The sequence below is a fragment of the Oryx dammah genome, unplaced genomic scaffold (assembly GCF_014754425.2).
Source record: "Oryx dammah isolate SB20612 unplaced genomic scaffold, SCBI_Odam_1.1 HiC_scaffold_4, whole genome shotgun sequence".
NCBI lineage: Eukaryota > Metazoa > Chordata > Mammalia > Artiodactyla > Bovidae > Oryx > Oryx dammah.
The window spans coordinates 32,826,908-32,835,702 of record NW_024070188.1 but is presented as its reverse complement, the minus strand read 5'-3'; the positions used below and the strand labels follow the sequence as shown (position 1 = coordinate 32,835,702).

The following is an 8,795-nucleotide window of genomic DNA, read 5'->3' as shown; positions in this document are numbered from 1 at the left end:
CACCAATTTCTTTGATAGATCCTGAGGCAGCTGCCCTAAGGGATAAGTAGTGAAAGTCACTCAGTCACATCCAACTGTTTGCGACCCTATGAACTATACAGTCTATGGAGTTCTCCAGGTAAGAATACTAGAGTGGGTAGCCTTTCCCTTCTCCAGGGGATCTTACCGACCCAGGGATTGAACCCAGGTCTCCCTCATTGCAGGCAGATTCTTTACAAACTGACTCATCAGGGAAGCCCCATGGGATAAGTAAGACAGGTATTATTGACTCCATTTTAAAAACAAGAAAAATTAAGGATAGTGAAGGTTATGTGACATGTGACATGTCCAAAGATATATAACTACTAAATAGAAGATTTAAGGCCTGAATCAAGGTCCTCTAATTCCAAATCAGTGTCCCTCACACTTTCATGTCAGTGCTGGACTCCTAAAACTCCAGCCATCTCTATTTAGAGAAAAATACCCTATTCAAAGTGGTTCAAGAAACAGTCTCAGTAGCCACAGATATGGACCAGTGAAAACTACTTTTTAAAGAACATTAACCTTAACATAATTGAGTTTAAAGAATAAATCCTTCTGAGAAGAGATATGGGTGGTATTTTGCTATTTACTTTTGTTAACTTTCCTTAAAGAAAAAAAAAACTGCAGCATCATACTTTTTAGTTCAAAGAATGGGAAACTTTTTCCTCAGATTCCTATCATGCTGTTTGTGCCAACCAACCCACTACAAATTGTAGAAATGACATTCCTGCCTCATCTGAGCTCCCCAGGCATCCATAAACAGTGACTAAAAGTCCCTAGGCTTCCTGTGACTTAGACTTCACTTTTCCAAGATTCCCTGGAAACAATGTCAAATTACAAGAATCTGCACTCCAAGTCAGCTCAAAATACCTGCTATGCATAATTCTCAATGTGAGTCATCACTGTTATAAAATGAATTGGTCTTATATAAATGTCAATTCTGGGTTATATTTGTCAAGAAACTCAACCTGTTTCTAATACCTTGTTTGAAATCAGAGGATGGATGAGCTTCTGTCATGTGGTATGACATGGTATAAATTTATAGAGTCTATTTTTTGCCCAACAGTAGGGGTATCTTAGGAAGTTAATTACCAGCACTTTGTGCTAACTGACAAATAACTTCTTAACTCCACGAATGCTATCCCAAATAGTTAATCATGAAGCTAATACAGATAAGATGGAAGTGTGCATACATCATCAGGACAAGCAAATTATAAAAAGAAAAAACAGGTCATTATGAGTTCTGTAGCTAATGTTTAAGGTTTGCTCTTTAAAGCTATTGCCAATTGCCTTTTCAAAAATTTCCCCCAAGATTTTTTAACTGTTAAGGTATCTTTTTATTAGCTCAATTCATTTCCTATTAGCCTTGGAATTTAACAAGGCTTCACGGCAAAGTAGGTCTGGAAGAGATCTTATTAACTTTCCCTTTGGATAATAAGTCCCATATGGGATAAAGAAAGAAATCCAACTCCCCAAAGACACAAGTCATTAGAGTCAATAGAGGGTTAATGTGATTTTTAATAGGAGGCCCATTACAATTCTCAGGACCATAAAGTTGGTACCACACTGGACATCTATTCAGATATAATCAGACTGGTTCCTTTATTATCCTCCTCCAAAGAAAAAGTAACATTTTTCTCCCTACAGTCTTCAGTTTTTTAAGAAATTATTAAGACAGTCATCCTTTTTCTTGTTACTAAACAAGACAATCATGCTTGTTTTTCCTGAAAATTTTTCACTAATTAAAAAAAACCTTTCTTTCAGTTGCTCATTAGAAAATGAATTTGAATTTGGAACTAAGATAAGTGGCTCCAGTGTGGAAGGTAGTTAACATAAAATTTATATTTTATATAATTTTATATTAGAGATACATACATTAATATCTAAAGTATATTTTCTACCATATATATTGTTGAATATCCATACTTCATCTATAGCCTCCTCTGAAAAGCATCAAAGCTAGGAATAAAAAAAAATGACACAATTCAAATAATTAATTCAGAGCACTAAGAATATTTCCAACCTCCTACACTGAAATTGGATGAGGAAATAAAGATTGCCATTTGGAAGGGCCTCTGGAGGTAAGGGCAAGAAAGTTGTATGCGGGCTGATGAAACAAATGCTAGTACTAGATTCAGAAGACCTAGGCTTGAACCCCTGCTCTGAGCCTAACCAGATGAGTGACTTTGGCCAAATCATTTCACTTCTAAGAGCTTTCATTTCCTTGCCTGTAAAATGAAACGCCAGACATGATTAGGGACAGCAAATAGATTTCACCTGAAGCCCCATAAATAGTCAACAAATAGTAGCAGCCTGGAAGACAGACTGAATCCAGGCTCAGCAGGACTGTTGTGTCCAGTCAGTAATGTCTGCCATGCAAGGGTAAGGTGAGGGTAGGTGGAGCACGAAATTACCATTACCAGATCAAATGGTTCCTAAAATTTTCTTTCAAGTCTAACATTCTGTGATTCTGTAAAAGAGAATATTTTTTTCTTGTCCAGAATTTCTACTTGTCACAAACAATTAAATGTACATCTCAGTTCATAGCAGAAGAATCCAGGCCACTAAATTTGGAAATATTAAACAGAATGACACCCAGCTTGACAAGAAAGAGACTCAAAGAGAATACGTAAGGAAATGAGGGCACAGTACCTCTGAGGACTCCCTGAAAGTCTGAGAAGTTTCTAGATGGAAAAGATCCCTGTTTACCCTACTTGCTCTCCCTCACAGACTAACAGGCAAACACATAATTGACTCCATAGAACAGGAAAATTGTTTAAACTGGTGAAGATTCCTCTGAAAATGATTCATGTTTCCCCAGTCCAATGATACAGCAACATTCATAGCTTATAATGAAGTACAAAGCCTGGATAAGACAGATTAAATCATCACCAACTTCAAGGTTTACCAATAAGCTGATTTGCAAGACAACAATATTTCATACCATGTGCTGGAATATTATTTATCAATGTTTAATAAGCACTTCATAAGTTTTGGCAAGTAAATGAGAAATGGATTACCAAAGAGAGGTGATGAAATATTTATAATGCACAATAGCTACTATTAAACTGTAGCTGTTCAAGACATCTTACCAGTAAATTGAATGGAAATATAATACTGTAATGGATGTGGAAGTGTTCAATCGGCCATTTGTAATGAAATATGGAAGTGTTTGAAGACAGTAAATACATTTGTAATGGTTTTTGATTAGCTATAACTATATATGATTCAACCATCCATTATGAAAAATGGGCAGACATTTTGATGGCTTGTAATATTTATAATAATGTGCATCTTTGGAGAAGTTTTTTAGGAATCCTTACATGTATTATTAACTTTCAATAATAAAATCAGTGTCATTACTTTGGAAAAACTTCTTATACTTTACTAATGATTTAAAATTATTTCTTTAACAAATTTAATAATAAATACATTTCATACTTATTTGTCATTAGCGGTACTGTTTTTCATTTCTTATAAATTTGATCTCTATTTTTGCTCACCTAAGACTTTCTATTTATAGTAAATGGGCAAAAAACAACAAATAATTATACAATACATATAAGTGTGTGTGTGTGTGTATGTGTGTGTGTGTGTATATTCTACCAGGAAATAAATAAGCCTCTCAAATTTAGTTGTATAGAATCATCAAAAACTCCAGCCTCCCTGCATCATGTCCATAACGCAAATGACCCTTCATTCCTTCAACAAGCACATCCCACCTTTGCTTACACCCTGCAGTGGCTTTGCAGTTGCCACAGGAAACAGACACAGTCTCCACTGGGCCCACAGAGCATGACAAAGATCGTGCCCACCCCTCCGCCTCATCCCTCACCCCTCCATTTGACTCGTAAACCTCTAGCTTCACCTGCCTTTTCACAGGTCCTCAAAATAAGTCCACCTTACCGTTGCCCCAAGTGCTTCACATATATTCCCTCTGCCTGAAGCATCCCTCCTGCTCCCCCAGCCCCTGGGCTTCAGAGCTCAGCTCACCATTACTTCCCAGGTGGTGGCGGGGTGGGGGGGGGGGGTCAGGCTCTCTCACAGCACCCTCTCCTTCTCTCAGCAACTATCACAACCACAACTCAGCACTTAAGGTTCTGGTCTGTTTCTTCCACCTTTGACTCTACTAATAACCAAATTTCACTCTCTAAAAGGAAGGCCTCCTAGTGCGTGTGTGCATGCTAAGTTGCTTCAGTCGCATCCGATTCTTTGTGACACCTACAGACTATAGCCCGCCAGGCTTCTCTGTCCATGGGGATTCTCCAGGCAAACACTGGAGTGGGTTGCCATGCCCTCCTCCAGGGGATCTTCCCGACCCAGAGATCAAATCTGTTGCTCCTGTACCTCAGGCGGATTCTTTACTACTGAGCCCACCGGGGAAGCCCAAGGCCTCCTAGTACAAGAAATATATTCTTGTACACTTCACTTCTGCTTTATACTAGGCAAAGTAACAAACAACAACAATGAAAAACAGCACAATAAGAACAGCAGAACTGTGTCAGTCAGGGATCGTCAGAGAAATAACAGCTAAAGATATAGCTTCCTTTCCCTTTATATATATTATATCTATATATGGAAAACATGTTTCATTTTGTCATTTGGCTGTAAAACAATCAGGATTTAGACACTGGAGAGTACAATCATCTTGCAAACATCTAGTGACCACTCCCATGTCACAGCATGTGGGTGGACAGACTAGCTCATTCTGGCTTCTTCAAGAAAAAGACTGGATTGGTAGGAGGGGCCTGACATGCAGTTTCTCCCCTCCTTCAACAGTGGAACACCTCCTGATTTATTTCCCAGGGGATTCCAGGCTGGGGTCCTGAAGCTTTCAGATGACCTGTTCTGTGACTTCAGGCTTACCAGAGCCTGACATACCTATTTACATATACATATACACATACATAGATGCACAGATAGACATCTTTAAAGGAATTGGCTCATTTGTTTTATGAAGTCAGTTGAGCCCTCAATTGTGGGGTCTGGCAAGTCCAAAATTCATAGGGCTGACAGCCAGGTTGGAAGCTTAGGCAGGATTTCTACATTATAGTCCTGAGACAAAATTCCCTCTCTCTGAGAAAACTTCAATTTTTGTTCTTAAGGCCTTCGACTGATTGGATGCTTGAATGCAGCCCTCTCATATTATGGAGGGGACAAGAGGACTCTCCTTTACTTAAAGGTAACGGAGTCACTTTGCTGTACACCTGAAACTAACATGCGTGCGTACTCAGTCGTGTCTGTTTGACCCTCTGGACTGTAGCCTGCCAGGCTCCTCTGTGCCATTTCTTCCTCCAGGGGATTTTCCTGACCCAGATGTTGACCCTGTGTCTTCTGTGGCTCCTGCACTGGCAGGCAGAATCTTTACCACTGAGCCACCAGGGAAGCCCACACCCAAAACTAACACAATGTTATAAATCAGCTATACTCCAATACAAAATAAAAATTTAACTTTCTAAAAAATATAGTTAACTGATTGTAAATATAAACCACACCTACAAGTACCATCACAGAAACATCTAGATCAGTGTTTCACCAAACACACAAGTAGCATTGCCTAGCCAAGTTGGCATATCAAATTAACCATCACAAGGACTCTGACAGGTCGTATTCTTTGTTACAAACATTAATTCTTTCCCATCCTAGAGACATCCTAGCAAATATACTTTTCTAGTCTATGAATTGACTACATGACTCGCTTTGGCAAACAGCACATTCTGCGATGCATATTTCAGTGTGATTTTGTGGTTTGATTCAGCTCAGTCTGGCTGTTCCCCATCATCATGAGAATGGGTTTGTTCCATAGAAGAGTTTCTCTTTTATTTTTGATCCCAGAGTTAAGACAGTCTGTAGAGCAAACCAAAATTTAAACCCCAGCCTGGATCAGAGCTGAAGCATGAAGCAAAGCCATCATCATTAACCCACAGCCACTGACCTGTAAAATAAGGAAAAATAAAACCTTATTTCTTTCATAAACTACTGAGATTTGAGAACTGTTACATAGAAAAAAATCACTAGTAAGCTGACATACAAGATATGTTTGCAAAACTTGCCACATTTTGATGGCCTATGGCATTGTATCCAATCCAGTTATGTTACCAATGACAAATAAACATTCGCTGATTCTTACCTGGATACACAGTCTGGACTCTGATGTAGAAACGTTATCATTTACAAAACAAAGATATAGCTACTTAAAATTTATTCAGGACTTACTATGTTTTGGGCAATCTTCTGTGCCCAGCATACACAAATATGAATGTGATGCAATTTCTTTATTTGGAAGCCAATAGGCTAGTATAGAAAACTGTTAACCCTAATGTGCAGAATAAGGGGAGCGTGACATTAAATTCTACCTTGTGAGTTACAGCGATGTCTCTCAGCTAACCAAAGACCTCCTCCCATGCCTCAGCACTTAACTTGTGACAACTTTCTTCTAGCAGCTCCTGACCCCTTAAAAGCAACATTCATCTCGCCACCTCTTCACCTAACAGAAGAATGGCTTTGTTAAGAGAACACAAGTGAATGACTATAATGCAATCATGATTCAGAATCCTGTCTTTCCTCCTAGTCTGTAAGTATCTCATGAAATTCAAATCTGAATAGCGCTTCTCAACATTCGGGGCTGTCCATCACCAGTCCCCCGTCAGTCCCTCAGCCTTATCTCCTCCCACACCCAACAAGAGCATCTCTAACAAGTTTCTTGCTGCTGCCCCGTGGTGCTGCATATGCTGTTTATGCAGAAGCATTCATCTCTCAGCCTCTCACTCATCCTTCTCAACTTGGTGCTGGAACTGGGACAGAATTCTGTCTTCCTAGCGGGGCTCTGCCAGTAACAGACAGGCATTAGGGGAAAGGACTGGGAATGGAAAAGAATCTTGTTCTTTCCTATTTCTCTCTACTTCTGTCAACATCTTGAAGGCTTCTTTAACCTGGAAGGAGCAACTAATTGGTTTCAGTTGCAATAGCAGTTCCAGTTTGCTTTTTTTTGTAGACTCCCAGAGCCAACTTATCATTCTCCCTCAGAGATACAAGCAGCAGTCGCTCTTCTGAGGTTTGAGTCCTGCCTTCCTGGGGCCACTCCTCTAAACTTCTAAACTCTAATAATACCAACTTCTGTTTGTTCCGCAACCCCGGAGGCAATTGCTGCTTCCTGTGTTTACTGCCTCTAGGATACCTCTTTATCCTCTTATGCCCTTTCAGTTCTCTAGGAGAAGGCAATGGCACCCCACTCCAGTACTCTTGCCTGGAAAATCCCATGGATGGAGGAGCCTGGTGGGCTGCAGTCCATGGGGGCGCAAAGAGTCAAACATGACTGAGCTACTTCACTTTCACTTTTCACTTTCATGCATTGGAGAAGGAAATAGCAACCCACTCCAGTGTTCTTGCCTGGAGAATCCCAGGGACAGGAACCTGTTGGGCTGCCGTCTATGGGGTCGCACAGACTTGGACACGACTGAAGCGACTTAGCAGCAATACCTGACCAGTAACACTTTATAGCACATTCTCCCTGCCAAACAGTGGTATGGTTCCTGTTACCTGATTACAGTTGATACAACTTAATACAGCATATTTACTCTTCACTCTTGATTTGGTATTACTTTTGCTTTTATTCCTTGTTTTCCCCTTAAGCCACTCATCCTCCAGTACTCTACCCATATGTCCTTGATGAAGATCTCAGTCCCAAACCCCTCTCTGCCTCTGAACTCCCAAAAGCATTACTATCACCAGAAAACACACCATCTATGGAATATACCTTGGGGAGGGCTCAGAAAGACTGGTTCGAGAACCAACTCTACTACTCACTAGGTCTTTCTAAGATTCAGATCTCTTAAGTATATAAGGAAAGCCCTTCTTTCAGAACTCTGTATTCTAAGTTTCCCATTGGTAAATCTTGTCTTTCCAAGGAGGTTATACCTCCCTTGAGGCAAAAAGCTTTGCCTGAAACATCTTCAGTACACCTCTTTATCTTTTTTTTTTTTTTTTTTTTTGGTTGAGGAAAGTCTGCTGACAGCTTTATTTCTTTGGGGAAGAAAATAAAAATTCACTCAGGAGCTCTTGTGGTGGTTCAAGGCCGGGGTGGGGGGTGGGGGGCTGCGGGGGAGCGGTGTCCAGTGTCCACTTATTCACCATTACAGGCTTCTGGTTGCACTGGATAGCGCTGACTCTGCAGATGGCGGCCCTGCACAAATCTGTGCGGTACTTGTTCTTATGCCAGATGCTGCTGAGGGTGCCCCGGCATTCTTGTTGATGGTGGTCCGCCTCAAGAAGTGGCCAGTTTGCTCTGGCTGGATCTCTGCTACACCACCATGACCGCTTTGCCATCACCGGCTCCACTCCCACCTTCTTGCAGTGAATGAGCCCATCGTAGCCGAAAGAGTTGCGGGCCCTCAGATTATTGGGTGTCCGTGCTGTAGGCCTGCTTGTTTGTCTTGATCAAGAAGCTGTAGCAGTTCCGCATGACCATCCATTGCAGACGCACAGACATGCCTGTGGCAGTGGGAGAAGCAAAGGGCCACCCCTTTATCTATGCCAAGTCTGGCATCATGTTGCAGGCTAAGCACACAGAGGGCTCTCTAAACCCTTTCTAACTAAAATCTCGGAATTTGTGTGAACCATATTTTCAAATCGGTGGTCTGGGATTGAAATTCTGTCCACAAATGTGACTTATTTGGCCTACAGTGTATTTTTGTTAACTAGCTGCTAGGATCTGCCAATTGAGAAATTTTATATACAAACCTAAAATGTATCCTTTGGTTTTCACAGATGAGAAA

General features: G+C 40.7%; 1 pseudogene; it reads right to left on the bottom strand.

The window, feature by feature from the left end:
- Positions 1 to 8,037: 8,037 nt before the first annotated feature.
- Positions 8,038 to 8,509, bottom strand: LOC120862648 (annotated as a pseudogene).
- Between the last annotated feature and the right edge of the window lie 286 nt (positions 8,510 to 8,795).